We start from the raw sequence: 16,962 nt of genomic DNA, 5'->3' as shown, positions 1-16,962 counted from the left end.
ATTGTAAGGTGGATTTACTCAGCGTAAATGTGACTGCTTTAATACATGGTTTGCTGCCTTGCACATAGGTAAAGAAATATGCTTGTGAAGTCCAGCCAATGGCACAAAAGTAGCTTTAGGCTCCCCATTGGCATGTCTTTGTGTCATGTATGCCTCAACATGGTGGGGTCTAAGTACAGGGCCTGTACCTTGATTTACTTGTGGGGCTATGCCCAACCCTACCCTACCCCAAATTCCACCATATTGGAGAGGAACACAGCCAATGCTTTATGTGCGAATGTGAACTGTTTGACGTCAAATCTCCCTATAAGTTCCTAGAGATTGTGGTCAGTTACAGAGCACCCTTCTTACAGAGAACTAGGGCTATGGGTATAACAGACAGCAAGGGAGCCCTGATGTCAAATATTTATTGGAATTTATAGGAAAGGGGCACAGGGGCACTGACCTTGAAGCAAATATTCCAGGCTTAGAACCACTGCAATGAAGCTTTGGAACAGTGATATTCAATACAAAGTTATGTGCAGACAGTGAAAGGATTTAGGCTTCTGGATTTTTTTTTCAAAAACACATGTTGATAGTTACACAATATTCCACTTTAAAGACTGGTGGTAATATTGCGAGGCACATTTCTGCATTGCCAAGTTACTAAAGTAATTATTTACATAGAGTTTGCCCCTGTGTGTGCACAACTACATAAATGCATATTATACACACATTAACAGAACTATTCATTTTAGTTATGGTAACAATGTTGTTGTTGGGGGGGTAGGGCCCTGATCTAAAAACATTTGGAAAAAAAAAGTTTGAAATGTTAAGTGTTACACAATAATCAAAGCAAATGTATTTACAGCAAAATACACTGGGTTTACATCATTCATGTAAATGGAAAAAAACTATACAGTAATTAACCCTTCAGCCTGCGAGTACATTAGTTGTAACTTTTAAATCAGCCCCTTTAGCCTACACCCTGCGCCTGTGCTGTATCCCAACTGTTTATCTGTAGAAGGCAGAAGAGCTGCTGGTTGTGAATGCAATTATATGGCAGGACTTGGCCCGAGCCAAACACCAGCAGGTAGGCAATAACCTGATGCTGTATTAGCACAGGTCTCACAATTAGGCAAAAAGTAGTACAGGAAGATAACTTTGAAATCTCGCTGGTAATAGCAAAATCATGAAAAACCTACAAGCTTTGCAGAAATAGTGAGTGTAAGCAAAAAGCCAGTTTGCCCCTTAATGTTGCCCCTACATGTTGCCAGTACATTGTACATAGTATACATATGTAGTGAAGAGCAAAACACAGGTACCACGCGCCTATTTTGACATGACCTTGCTTTTTCTTGGCACAATTGCAATTTTATGACGCTGTAGTATTGCGAAACAATTTGCCAATGGCAAGATGTGGAAATACGCTGCAAATCCGTGCCTGGCAAAAAAAATTGCTCACCACTATACATATGCTGGATTCATTGCGTGTAAACTGCATCCATATAAATGCTGCTGGCATTCTCCCTGTACTGTGCCTATTCATATATACTGGGGCTCATTTATTAGCACTGGGCAAATTTGCACATGGCTACATTGCCAGCTACAAGTTAAACAATGAAAAGAAACATCTGATTGGTTGACATGGGTTACTGCCCAGGTGCAAATTTGCCCAGTGTTTTAAATGACCCCCACTGAGTTCTTTACCAGTAAACTGTACCCACATAGATTCTGGAGTCACTACCTCCTGGATTTATTGCCATTTATGAACAGATACAAATCATAGCACCATTTTTTTTAATTCATAATTTTAGCAGAATGCAAGAGTTGGGTTCAACCACCCTAACCTAATGGTAGATATTATAGATAAGGCACTTTCAATCACCATATACTATTCAGTTAACTAAACAAAGCCAGTCCAATCAGAAAGACTACTCCCATTTCAGTGTTATATTCCTGAGCATAATCTTTCTAACTAATGCTTGCTCTGCTTTTTAGACTATAGAACACAAACCTTATGACTAAACTATAAAGGAATATGACCCAGAAGCTAGATGATATAAAGTGCATCACAGGTTTGCAGGTCCTGACTAGACTCTGATGTAGGGCCCAGTAGCTTCCAGTTACTCTACTCTTTACTCCTAAACACAAATACTCTCAACTGCTTCTCAAAGCCACATAATGCCCTTTTTTTAAGACAGCATATTGCTCACGCCTATTTACTGTTTACCCTCCAGCTGGTAGAAATACATCAGGCTATAAACAGATTTCCTTATGGGTATAAATGGGGAAAATCCATGACAGTTGGCCAAGCACAGACTTCGGAAAGTATTGCATTGGTGTTCAGGCACTGCCCATGTGTACACAGCCTAGGATGTACCTATCCGTGAATAACATGCCAGTGAGATAGGTCATGTTTATCCAACCTATTAATAACATGATATTGTTCAGTAATGAACAAACCATGGATATTTTAGTCACAATGTGTCATAGAAACCCGCAGTTTATAGAAACAAGTAAGGCGACAGGAATGTTAATATTTTTAAATGCAGCAGTTAGTACAACCAGCCCTTCATTTAAACATGAACCTATAACGATTTTTTTCCGTGCTAAAATAAGGTTGACTCCACTTGAATTCATTACAGATGTGGTTTGTTTGAAGGTGAAACGTGCAGTTTCACAGCAGTGGCCACTAGGTGGCACACACAAACCAAGATTATTCCACCCGGCCCATACAAAACCTCCCATTCATAGTGTAAATAAAGAGCTACATTATTAATTTATACCAATGCATCCACTCTACACCTAATATTTGTTTAGCCAGCTGTTTCCTCCAATCCTCCTTTAACGCCACTGACTGAAGCCTAAAGTACATTTTTTCATCCCAAAGAACATTTTGTTGCCTACAAATTACAAGTTACCTTTTGAAGTGAGGGTGTATTTTACAGTAAGGGGCTGTGGAGTCAGAATGTCTGATAATTCCTTAGGAATAACAGACGATCCCTGTGATACATACGTGGCATTTTTTAAATAACATTTCGGATGACTTTTTATTATTCTGCTAGATGCTGATTTTTTTAAAACCTGTAGAACACCGGCATACAGAGCACACACTTTCCCATACAAACTGTACATCTCATTGGCTGTTGCTGAACTACATCTTCTTGCTGCAGGGCGACAAATCCAAAACCCTGTTATACACAGGTGCAGGGAAGTGCACAAACGGGCAATTTTGGTCCTGCTTCCAGTTGGCTGCAGATCTGATATCCTTTCCTCCCATGTTTTCCAAGCTATGGAACCAAGGTCTCATCTTGCCTAATGGCAGAAACACCTCTGAGCATAAAATATGAAAGGGTTTAGCATGTATTGAAATATAATGTACTGTTACTTTTAGAAACTCTAAAAGCACTGCACACATAGAAATGCCCCTGGCAATAGTAGTTCTATGAGTAGATTACTTTGGCATTGTCCAACAATAATTGGTGGGCACTGAATGCCTTATAAGCATACTAATAACTATATTTTTTTCTGAATATTATGTTGCTTTTTATATTAACTATACACAAGTACGTTTAATAAATGATGCTAGTTTGTGCAATAATTGTGGCAAAAGGTTAAGGTTGTACCCACTACATAGAGCTGTACAGCTGTGCTTTGCAAACAGAAATGAAGTCATGCCAATGGGGTCTGCTTCTTCCTAGTGAGTGTTTCTTCCCTCCCTATAGCAGCAGGAAAGCACCTGCATGCTCTAAACTGCAACAGAGGGAACCCCAACGGGAAAGGTTAAGCGGGGTCTCTGTGCGATGGCAGGGCTGTTGGGTGGAACTATTCACTGGGAAGTTTCCCAGGCTGTGAGTAATGTTGCCCACATCTGGATAGTGTATGCACTGTGCTTAGCTTTATATAGCAGCGGTGAGTCTAACTTTGCCCTACCTTTTGCCAAAAAAATAAAATATGCCATTTGCAAAACTATCTACATTTTGTAAAGGAGAACAAAACCGTAATAACAAATATGAGTATAAATGTCATATTTTAAACACGTACTTACTAAAGTTTCTGAATCTCTATAACATTAATGATCCAGGCATTTACATTTGTGCAAACGGTCACCATCTTGGATCATGTGAGAAGTGTCAGTGACACTGCCCATGCTCAGTGTACTCCGAACAGCCATACTCATGACTGATCTGCAGTAAATATTCTGTGGGGTTCTGTTTGGCTTGCAACACCCAATGCCTGTCAAGTGCAAGCATCACTTACTCCAGATAGGAATATTAACCACATAATTTAGTTTCTCATTGGTAGCTGACACAAGACTATATAGAAGCTGCATGAAAGCTCAGATACATACATCTCAGAGGCACAGTGACAATGCACATTATATCTAGGGATATCAGTGTGTTTATTCAGGAGAATACAACAGCAAATAATTAAACAGAATAAATAAAGAGTTTCACTATCAGGTATAAAGAGTTAATAGTTGTATCTCTCTCCCCAGTGAAAGATAAACAGAGATATTGCATTATTGTTGGCAGGCATTCAGGCATTACACCAATGGGGTAGTATCTGCCTGTGTATTGGCTCCTTTATATAGAGCTAAGACTTATTGTGATTACAGGTTGACTGTCTCAGCCTTGAGCAACAGCCATTGTATCTTCAAGTCAGCCAACCACTACCAATTAGATTGTGAGCTTAATGGCCAAGGCCTGTGCTTGAAAACTTATATACAGCTGTTTACAATGTGTAGTACAGGTATGAGCTTCATATCCAGAAACCCATTATCTGCAAAGCTCCACATAACAAAAAGGCCATCTCTCATAGATTCCATTTTAATCAAGTAATTCAAATTTTTCAAAATTATTTCCTTTTTCTCTGTAATAATAAAACAGTACTTTGTACTTGATCCCAACTAAGATATAATTAATCTTTATTGGAGGCAAAACAATCCTATTGGGTTTAATTACTGTTTAAATGATTTTATCATAGCAGACTTATGGTATGGTATGGATTATAGAATCATTTAAACATTAAATAGACACAATAGGATTACTTTGCTTTCAATAAGGATTCATTATATCCTAGTTGGGATCAAGTACAAGGTTCTGTTTTATTTTACAGAGAAAAAGGTAATATTATAAAATTTAGCATTATTTAATTAAAATGGGAGTCTATGGGAGATGGGCTTTCTGTAATTTGGAGCTTTCCAGCTAACAGATTTGCAGATAAAGGATCTCATACCTGTACTGCTAAAGGCAGATAGAGGGGGAATACTTTAAAATCATTGCGAGGGACTTACAAATATCTATTTGTTGGCCGTTTTTATGTGTATTTTTTCACCAAGAACAGAGATGGCTTTGGAAGGCGGACGTGCTCAGAGTGGGAACTCGGTGCAGCAGGGTTAGATTATTTTGGGAAGGCAGTGGTCATATTTGCCTTTTTTTTTTTTTTTTACAACCAAATGAAAACAGATTTAATGACAGCTATTTCTCTTAGGCTCTTAAAATAAGGTACAAATATAATATTAATTAAGTTCTGCCAAACATAAAAGCGCCATACACATGCACTGCTTTACAACCCACTTTCCCTCTTCCCCTCAGTGTATTATGCTTTGAATTATCTATAAATTTTATGTTACTGAGAAAATAAATACTGCAGTTTTATGTCACACTGGATCAATAAACTCATACACTTTCAAAATGGATTTGGGCTTTTTTTTAGACTTCCTTTGCCAAGAATACACTCAGAGGTCTGTTTGCCTTCGTGACATCATATTGGAACTTGTACAGGCAGACTTTCCACTCAGCAGATTCCCATTTGTACTGGTCTCACTGTGTATTATTCCCAGAGCAAGAATATACAGTGCATTCATACTATCCCCATCCAACTGAGAATAAGAAGAGATTTGTATATACTGTAGACAATGCATTGGCCTACTGGGCCACCATGCTGTTTGGGGTAGGTGTTAGCGATGAGCGAATCTGTCCCATTTCGCTTCGCCATAAAATTCGCAAAACGGCAAGGAAATTCGTGAAACGGCAAGGAAATTCGTAAAAACACATTTGTCGCACTATTTTTTTCATGGATGTTTTCATGGAAGTTTTGCGAAATAATTTGCCAATGGTGAAATGCAGAAATTCGCTGCGAATCCATGCCTGACGAAAAAAATCGCTCATCACTAGAAGATGTCTATATTTCCCTTTACAGTGAAATGTCCCTATGTAGGGAAACCCTTTCTGAAAATAATTCATAAAAACTGGATTTGGACTCAACCCCTGTTGTAATGTTGTACACAGTATGCTCATGTGCAGTGGTGTAAGGGGGCTCGGCCTGACCTTCAGAAACGGGTGGAGGGAAGGTGACGACTGAGTAGAACAAAGCTTCATACCAGGTCTGGGGCCCCGCCTTGTGGTCGAGGGGTCTCTTTTATATAATGACTGAACCATTTATGTGTATAACAGGAAACAATACAAATATTACTATAAAAACAACATTCTACATCCTGAAATATGTAGACAATAAGTTGCCTTAAGGCCCATGGCCGTATCAGACTGCCATATTCCTTATACATGTGCTGTTCTATTCCATGCCAGGCAGCCTGAGCACTGATGGGTTTTTCTAGAGACTCCATCCTTTTTTAACCCTTAGTGAAAGGCAATAGTAATCCTGGGTTTATATCTGTGCTACATGCAAAACATTCTGATGAAAAATGAGTATACAGTATGCTCACAGGTCAGGGGCTTGTCTAGAAAATCCAGCTGGAAAGGCAGCGGTGACTGCATTAAATTCAAAGAGAATCAGGGCAGCTCAGGTCCCTGAGTTTTCACATAATCTGGCAATTAGGCCAACCCTCTATCTGTATAAGCTGTCTAGGGAGCCATCCCTATAAGATAATGCCACCTACACTAAACAGCCCCTATGTGCATCTGTGAAGATTGTCATTCATCCAGGTCATGGTATATCTACATTTTGATGATTTGAACTGTAGAAGCTGCTCGGATGAGTAGTGAAACGTCTTCAATGATTATTCAAATCCAGTTGCTTTAGATTTATTTATACAAAATAGCCCCTATATGCCTTCTTAAATTCCGGGCTACTATCCCCACAATGATTGCCAATGCGCCATGCTCCAAGCAGCACTAGAGGAAAAGTGGGCAAATAAATGCTAACTGATTGTTATGATCTACTAAATAACCCTATACATATCTAGCCCCACTGGCACTTGTAAGCCAATCCCTCAACCAGTTGCAGCAATTAACTTTTTATATTTATCTGTAAATTACCCACCTACTTGGATTAACACTTAGCTCTTAATCTTCAATGTAAAGGTCATTTCTTCTGGGATTATGTAGTCAAAGACACCAAAGGTAATTTACAATGCACCACACAGTATGCAAAGTGCAAAAAATTGGCCACAAGCCCCTTGAATTGAGTACTGCCTGTGTTAGGAAGTAAGTGTCCCCCCACCACCATATTGCACATCATTCAGAAGCGGAAGTTAAGGTCAGTCATGAGCGCAGACTGCATTGGGGCCCTGTCCTTACCACCTGACCAAAAGCACTCTGCTCATTACCCATCTACCCAAAGGAACTCTGCACAGTTTACCCCAGGGTGCAAGTGCTTAAAAAGTAAGCACTAAGGGGTGCGCGTGCTCCAGTGTATGGTAAGTGACCCCTACTAAGTTTGCCCAAATTCAGTGACCAATCAGCAGGTAACATATACTGGTCCCCTATTTATAAACAAACATTTTATTGGTTGCTATGAGTTACTGCACCCAGGCAATAATAACTTATTATCGTACAGTTCTATCTCTACTATTAATGTATTGTTTTAATATACTGCTCTGTGCACATAAGCAGTGCTTTCTAAATAACAATATACATACAAACAAATGCTTAATTAGGAATTCACATGTGCCAAGTGGTTATAATAATAAGTAGAAGCATTTGATTGGTTGCTATGGGTTGCTTGACTGTGGCAAACTGTGTCCATATCCCTATTTCACCATGGGCCCCTGGTAGGTGGTAAGTAGAGGGCTCCCTAGAACCCTGCACTCTGTGTCTCTAGTTTGTGTGTCTGTACATGTGTTATTGCTTGTTTTTGCATGAACACACTTAAAAATCATTCATTTTTACCCTGTGCTCCACATAATAATGTGGCTTGCATTATAGAATGTAGAAAATGCTTCCTATGATATTTCCCCTTGTAACGTGGGATCTATTCATATATTACTGGCTGAGGTTGCTTTATACAGACTTGGGGAGCCCCTTAAGTGATTGACTGGAGGGGAGGGTGGCAGAATCTGAGCATGGCAACTATGCAGCCTGGTGATGGAGCAGCACAAAGGTAACATTCACCCTGCCCTTGCTCACTGTGCCTTTTTTCCTCGCACAGAGCTCATTGATATAGAGCTGAATTCAGAGCTGTGGAGCTTGTGCGTCATCGCTCCACGTAAATCCTGAACCTTAAAGCCTCAGGTTCTATAAGTGCTGCCACGTGATTGGATCTCCATCCATCACAGCTGAAGGGGGGGGGCAATTGTAGCCACCTGATCAGCTGTTCGGGGGACCTAATACAAGTTTTCTTTTAAAGGCAGCCTTGTGCTGTTTGGCCTTAAAGGGTGATGGATCCCACTGAAAGAACTCTTTGAAAGGACACAACACAACTCTCCAGTATTTGCTGTTTCTTGTTTTTTAAGATTGCAGCACATAAAATGTTACCGATTCGTGGGGCGTTTTACTAAGTGCAATGTATTTGTACTTTGTGCACCGCCCTGCTCTTTGAAGAATTGCACTGGTCTCAGTGTTTTAAAAAGGGGTGCAGAGACCTTTGTTTGCCCCATAAATACATTGGGCGGTGGAGGTACATGGGCTTCCCAATCTGGCGCTAGGTACACAGTGCAACCAGACCCCAGACACAAGTGCTTTTTAAATGAGCCCTATGCTGTTAATGCTCTTGCTCTTTGCCAACATAGGTGCTAAATTGTGCCAGTGCATTTACCAACAGCATCCAATAAACAGTTTTGACAAAACAATTACAAGTTGGAAGAACAAAGGCAGAGATTTGATTGGTTGCTAGGGGAATCTGCACTGGTGCTGTCAAGCACCTATATCAGTAAGTGAGCAGCACCCTATGGATTGAGTTCTCCTATAGTGCAGCTACCAACAGCAACCAATAAGGAAGTTTTGACCTGTCTACTACAGTAGTAGAACCAACAAGTATTTAGCACAGATGTAAGTAAATTAGCCCCCAGATACTTTCTTTAGTATACTGAAGGAGGAAAGACTACTGGGCATGGTTTGACCTTCAGTACTGCCTCCATTACACTGTCTCTTCTTCAACTGAGAGTCAAGTTCATTTAGATGCATTTAAGGGGGAATTTACATTAAACTGTGCAAATTTTCATAAATAAAAACAAAAAGATGAAGTGTCATGCTTACAGTTACCCCATATTAACATATTAAAGGGATGCCAAACCATCAACCTTTAGCTAGTGTTTAACTAGAGTTCCCAGCTAAAGACTGCCAGGGCATGTTGAGAATTGTGGTTCAGCAAGAGCTGGAGAATCCCAAGGAGGATATGCCTGCTATACAGAAATGAGTTAGCACAAAGAAGACTTATTTAGCTAATGACATTGCAGGTGGCACCCACTGACCTATCATATGAGCTCTTTCACTGGGATGCAAACCTGACACTGGCACTGCTGACTCTGTAGTGACCCTGTAAATAAATGTAACTCTGAATGTATCAGCCATTTCTGAGCATTTGCCTTGGGGCCCACCACCAATTGTGGGGCCCACCATAATCGAAATACAAATACAATATACAAATAAATATAGTGAAATAAATGTTGGTGGCTTTCAGTACACACTTCAGGGATGTACAAACGGAGACCCTCCAGCTATTCTTGAACTCCCAGAAACAGTAATGGTTTGGCTTAGAGAATGAAGATGCAATCTTCTAATCAGTACAACAGAATGGCCCCCAATCCAACCCAAACAGCTGCATAAACACAACAACAATCATCTCCATATAAAACATCTTCTGCACTTGCTAGGCACCTGATATTCTCTATCTGTCATGCCCAGGCAGTTAGTGATAAAGCAGCCATCAGATCTGTACAAGTGTGGAGCCCCCAGGGTGTAAATGCTTCCCTGCCCACTTGCAAACAGAGCTGCATTAGGATAAGCAACCAGCGTGTTGAGAATTGCAGTTCAACAGCTAGGGGGCTGCAGGGTGGGAATTAGAGATATAAAGTGATGTTTTGCCATGAGCAGAATGTCAGTTGGCATCCTATAAGTTACTATGGCTTTATAATTAAAAAAAAATAATAATTTTTCCTGGGGGCCAGGATGCCATGCAAGTATTTGCCCCACTGCAGTTTAAGTTGACAAGTCCTTGTTTAACCCTATGCCTGCTAGCCTGGAGTTTAATTGGCAGCTGTCATTTACATTTGTTCCCCTCCCAAGTAGATTGGAATTTAATTGGCAAGAGCTCAATTAACTTTATCCCTGCCAGGCTGTCAGAGGCAAAGTGTGTGTCACTAAATAAGTGATACCCTGGTATACAGGTACAGAAGGTTAAAAAAGAGAATAAAAGTTAGTCCTGAGTTTTAGCAGCCGCTGTGCTTCCACCCAAGAAGCAGAGAGTCTCACCTTGTGAACTTGAGTCTATGTCCCAGTTGTTGCCTTGTGACTCTCTGGATGGCACAGGTCCCTGGGCAACAGGAGCCACTTCTCATCCAGCAGAAAGGGAAAGTAACACGTCATAAGCAAAGTACGCCTCCGAGCTGGGATAATGAGTGCCCTGCCTCCAGTGAGTGCAAGCACAGCTCTCTCCAAGCGCCCACTCAGTGAGAGGTGCTGAGGACAGCGTCCTGCAAACACACCCACCCCACCACCCCCTGCAGCCCTCACAGTGCTCCTTTATGCACTTCTATCCTCTCTCTTCATCTGGGACGTCTCACATCACCTAAGCTGCATCTCTTCTGTGCACAGGACAGCCCCAAGAGGGAGATGCTGGAACTGGAGCCTGCTGATATAGGAGCCTTCAGTGTATCCTCTGTCAGTGCCAATGGAGGGCATGCAACAAGTGCTGCTTTACTATTCCATTTTTCTTTAAATAAAGAAGTACAGTGTAAGTGCCCTGTTTAACCTGAACCCATATATAGGGGGGGGTAGAGGGCTTGTAGTGGGTGGGGCTGGCACTACATATACACCATGGGCTGAAATTAGAAGCAGATGGGAAGTTGTAAGGCAGGAGCAGTGTAAGCCAGGAGAGGCTGGGGATGGCTGAGGACAGCTCCCGCAGCAGCCACCGACCTCACTGAACAAGAAGGTATTATACAGCAGCTGAGTATATTGGAGCCATTGATGGCTGCACTGAGGGAAAACACTTTCCTTGGATAGGAAATGGCTTCATGTTCCAATAACAGAGCTACTTTTGATGAAGTGAGGCTGCTACACCTCAAAGGGCTGCTCCCTTAAGAAGCAAAGTGCAGCAGAGGATGGAGACATGGCAACAAAGGGTGGCAGTTGTGCCTAGGAGACTTGCTCACAACACTGGCACTAGTGTTAGCCAGGGAAAGGGCACTTTCTGTAGGATTCTTATCTATGGATAGGGACCGTAGACTGTAAGCTCCTCTGCGGCAGGGACTGATGTAAATGATGAATAATCTCCGTAAAGCACTGTGGAAATGTATTTAGTGCTTTAAAAATAACAGGAAACATATAAATAATAAAGGATTATTCCCAGCCAGAACCAAGGCTGCACATTAATGACAGTGCCTTAAACTCATCAGACATAGGCTGGCACTGTTCGGGCATCTCACTCACTGGCCATAAACATGGGTCTATATATAGGGTCCTCCATGGCTTGTGGGCGCAGTAGCAGCTGAGACAGGAAGATCAGGCAGGGGTTAAAGTTCAGGCTTTTTAAAGACTGTTATGTGTCCATTCAATAGGCAGTGCATTATCTGTTAAACACATTGGCTCTAGTTACAGCTTCTCTTCACTCTTTACTGTGCATTTCACCTGAATAGATCTCCACCTGAAAACACTGAAGCCTCATTTCAGATCATACATTATCATTTGTGTCACGGAAAATGAGGGGCATCTGGGAAGTCACGTGGCCTATAATCACCAACATTAAAATTACCTTTCCTTTAAAAAGTATTTCTCATATATAGTGAGGGTACCCTTAAGTCATACCCCAAATAACCTGCGTGGATCCCTTTCTACCCTGCTGCCCAGCACCAGGCATTAAGCTGACAAATTGCTCTTCCCACCGGTTGTGCTATTGGCTATGGGCACTAGGTGGCACTTTAGTGTAACACAATCATCTGTCCTTTGAAGAAGAAACACTGAGAGGCACCAAAGTGATTTGTGCATGGACATTGCCTCTGTTTGCTTTAACCTACCTGAAGTTTCATAATTCAAATCATTTACCAGACCATAGGGCTCATGTGAATACAGACCCCTTTTTCTGGCTTCCTTCTTTTTATTTTAATTATAGTAACTATAATAACTTTCAGTGACCATATTTTAATGGCAGCAGACTGTTGGGGGGGCATAGAGGGACCCCTGTCCCCTCCAGACTCAAAGGCAAGGGGAAGACCCCCCCAGCTCCTGACATTGCTGCTTTAGTTTTTAAATGACTATTGAAATGCCTTTAATCCTATCAGTAAGAGCAGAGGCTTCCCGGCCAGCCGGGCGGCAGCAGCCTGCTTCTTGTTACTGTTTCTTCTCAGGCAGGACACATCATTCATGGAGCCAGGGGAAGGGAGGGGGTAAGTTATAGCATGGGAACTGTGTGTGTACATGTGAGAGACTGCTTGTGTGTGTATGTGTGTGTGTATGAATAAATGTGCCTGTGTGAGTCTGCTTGTACGTCTGTAAGACAGAAGGGATCATTTATGACCTCAAGTACAGTGTGAAAACTGCAGTTTTGGACACAATCTACCATTATTTTTACCACTAATGCAGCATTTTCCCCATAATTAGTGTTTGCTATTAACCCGCAAAGTAAGAATTGTGTTATTTTTGGTTGATAATTAAGGTGCAACTATTAATGCAGAGTGCAGTGGGAACGCTGGAATTACTGCTATGTTCAAGATGGCGATAGCGCGAGGGTTCCTCTGGTCATTAGGCACAGCTGCACACCATTCATCAGCAGTAGTGATGGGCGAAATGTTTCGCCAGGCATGGATTCGCCATTGGTGGATTGTTTCGCGAAACGGATGAAAAAAATTGCCGTGGGTGTCAAAATAATAGCCGCGTGACATGCAACACTTTCGCTGTTTCACGAATTTCCGTCATTTTGCGAATCTTTTGAAAGATTCGCAAATTTTTCGCGAAGCGAAACGGGACAGATTCGCAATTTTTTTGGCAAAGCGAAACGGGACACATTCGCTCATCACTAATCAGCAGGACTGGGCAGTTGCAATGGTGTTTGTAAAGTCCCTTTAATAAGTAGCATCAAAAGGGGCAATGAATGTGTCCACTTTAGCGCCACCGCACTTGTGCCTGCAATCATAAATGAGCCCTAGACAGTGGTGTAACTATGGAGGAAGGAGACCTGGACTACAGGATCTGCTTCCTAGTACAGAAATCCCCCCTCCTCAGCCACTCTCCTACCTAGAAGTGTATATAAATAAGCACTGTATAAGTGTATATAAATAAGTACTGTGTAACTGGAACTCAGGCAACAGTAAGGGCCGTGACACACGGGGAGATTAGTCGCGCTGCGACTAATCTCTGTTGTCGCGGGTGACTTATCTCCCAGCAATGCCATCTCATCGGCTAGAATGTAAATCGCCGGTGGGAAGGCGCTGAGATTTGCCGAAGTTGCCTTGAGAGGAAACTTCAGCGACTTCAGCAAATCATGGCGCCGCGGGTGCTATCCCACTGGTAATTTACATTCTAGCCGGTGGGATGGCATTGTGGGGAGATTAGTTGCAAAGTCCAATTTATGGGAGACAATTGCGATGGTTTTTACCCACAATGCAGACATTTCCAAGAATTTAGTGTAACAGCGATAGTTAATTGAATGCAAACTTATTAAAACAAAATTTATTGTGGTAATAGTTTTTAAATTCATGTAGTTTAAAGTGCGAACCCCGAAGAGCGAACCCAAAAGAGCAGCTAAAAATGTTCAACTTCCATGTTTATGTGATAAAACGACACATGATTTTAATGATTCAGACTTGGTTTGGCCAGGAGCGTGGATTTAACTGAATCCAAATGCTCCTGAAAAAGACTGAATTTTGGTTGAATCCCGAACCATATCCTGGATTCGGAGCATCCCTACTATTTATTATGCTGTGTAAAAAATGGCCTGGTTGCTATGGTCTTAGTTACCCTAGAAACCAGGGATCATGAATGGGAGAGGGACTGAATAGAAGGATAAGTATTTAAAAAGTAACAGTGACCCCCAATTTGAAAGCTGGAAAGAGGCAGAAAAGGGAAGGCAAATAATCCAAAAACTATAAAGAAAATAGATAATGAAAAACAATTACAAAGTGTCTAGGAATAGGGAATTCTATAACATACTAAAAGTGGATAACCCCTTTAATCTAAGGAGAAAAATAATATCTAGTGTAGTATTTTTTATTCTAAAAATCATACACCCAATGTGACATCATTTGTATATATATATTGTATGACTTGTCTATAGATCAAGTCAAACTGTGCCCCTGCCATCATATTCTTTTCACAGTTGCAGGTTAATGGATAAAAGGTATCTCTCATCGTAAGAAAGCCAAACTGGGCGAAATGCGTTGTCAGAAAAATACTGACATCCACCAGGAATTCGTCCATAAAAGATCCCCACTGTCTTTACTACCTCCTGTCCTAAATAGCTGATTATATTAGCCAAGCATTTACCCATTACCATTTGCCTGCTTTGCATTTTATGAATAGCATGTGTTGGCGTTAGTATCTGAGTGCTGGAGAACTCTACTTCCCAGCATCCTCGCTTCCACCATCTATCGCAGATAGCAAGCCAAACGGAGAAGCAATTCCATTTATATAAGAGATGCATTTGCATAATGCTAGGCCACTCATACTCTCTGCACAAAGTACATTTTAAAATGATGAATATGAATAGGCTGAAATCATGTAAATCAATGCCCCTTGCTGGCAGCAAGAAAACCAGAAACCCCGCACAGACTTGCCAGCTTAATATACAGTGTTTTATGCAGTTTCAGGCTATGGCAGACTTTATTAAAGTGATACTGAGAATTTGAATAAAGGCCAAGTCTGTGTCCATCACTAGCAAACTATATCACATAATATAGCCGATATGTAAACCACTGTTTCATACAGGGCCGCCGCTCCCTATAAGCAGAGTACTCAGTCTGCATAGGGCACCAACTGCCAGGGGGGCACCATCCCAGCTGCTCCAAAAAAAAACATTTTTATATATTATAACATACCCCCCAACACTGTCCCGCCGGTTTTTATAGCGCATCCCACTGTTCCAGATAGTTCAATCAATCTATGGGGGCTATTGGGGGCACTTACTATGGGGCATTGTCTATGGGGGATATTGGGGGCACTTACTATGGGGCATTGTCTATGGGGGATATTGGGGGCACTTACTATGGGGGCATTGTCTATGGGGGCAATTGGGGGCACTGTGTGTGGGGCCCCTATAGTAGGTGTTTTTTTTTATTATTTTATTTTTACTTCCCTAATATTTGGGGGAGGGGGCACAAAAGTAAATTTCTGCTTAGGGCACCCATTTGGCCAAAAGCGGCCCTGGTTTCATATAATTAAGCCTGTTCAAGAAAAATATACCTTGCTAGTAGGATGTGAAACTTGATAATCCTAAATAGAAAAATAAAAAATTTTTTAGTACTATTGGCCGCCCCCTGGCTCATACGTTTCACTGTGCTCACACACAAACCAAGGGTACACACATGGTGGGTTACATCAGCCAATGAATGGGCAGAGCTCTGTCATTCCTTCTTGTTACAGTTAGAGCTGCACTATTACTTGTGATCATCACAAAATGGGGACCCCAGGAAAAGAAGTGCATTAGTTACCATATATACTGTATATACGCCAATTTGATTCTTTCTTTTATCTGTTGTTTAAACATTAGTTCTGAACATATAAGGATGCATTCACTTACCTAGATGCAGTGTGCAAAGTACAATTTCAAGCACAATTGCCATGTTTTTATCCCACAATGAACTGTTGCTTGCAAGAATTTAAATGAGCCTCAATGAGCCCAGTAATTTTGCTATGTTAAAAAAAAGGAAATTTTACTGTTTGTTTTTAACTAAGTATAGTTGCAGTAACCCAAATCCCTAGAAAGATATAATGTTTTGTGGCCATATAGAGATAGCCAGATAGATAAATGTATGCATAATTAAAGATAAATATTTCTTAGTCCACTCCAGTGATTAAACCACCTTTGTTAAATGGGCTGTTCAGCACACATTACACCACTTATAAACCAATAGCAGCCAGGCAAGGCACAGTGTTGCGTGAAAGTTTAATGAACATGCTTCCGGCTGCTAAATGTCCTTGTGTTCTTTTTCCTACATATTTCTATTTTTATCCGAATGAGTGGCCTAAATAGGTGGCACGTAGCTTACGAAACCATTTACGTGCATTGTATTTGTCAGTGCCTCTCTATCAGAACCATAAATACCTCATGCCTCAGCCTTCTTCTTGCCGGGCACCTCATCAATATGTAAACAAACAGGAAGGCTTGGGCCTACACCTGATGGCAGCATTCAGTATAAATAATACATCTGCTGTACAAGTGCACATTCTATACACCTCAGTATCCAGAACTTGTGATTAAATTAAGTATGATTGCAAACCTGGCCAGACTAATGGCAGCGTAGTAACTAACTGTATGAGAAAAGCCAAACTGGCTACAGGTATGGATCAGTGTCTAGAAGAATGTCAGCTTCTATTGCATTACTGTAATCAGTCACGGATAAAACAGCAGCATGCTGTGCGGCCTTCT

General features: G+C 41.3%; 1 protein-coding gene across 1 annotated transcript in view; it reads right to left on the bottom strand.

Moving 5' to 3' along the window:
* Positions 1–11,089, bottom strand: part of hapln1 (hyaluronan and proteoglycan link protein 1) — a 78,077-nt gene extending 66,988 nt beyond the window's left edge. The window contains exon 1 of the mRNA XM_002933930.5: positions 10,635–11,089. The gene's annotated coding sequence lies outside the window, so the exon portion shown is untranslated. The remainder of the gene's footprint in view (positions 1–10,634) is intronic.
* Between the last annotated feature and the right edge of the window lie 5,873 nt (positions 11,090–16,962).

The sequence above is a fragment of the Xenopus tropicalis genome, chromosome 1 (genome assembly GCF_000004195.4).
Source record: "Xenopus tropicalis strain Nigerian chromosome 1, UCB_Xtro_10.0, whole genome shotgun sequence".
In the NCBI taxonomy this organism is placed as follows: Eukaryota; Metazoa; Chordata; class Amphibia; order Anura; family Pipidae; genus Xenopus; species Xenopus tropicalis.
This window is presented reverse-complemented; position numbering and strand designations above follow the sequence as displayed.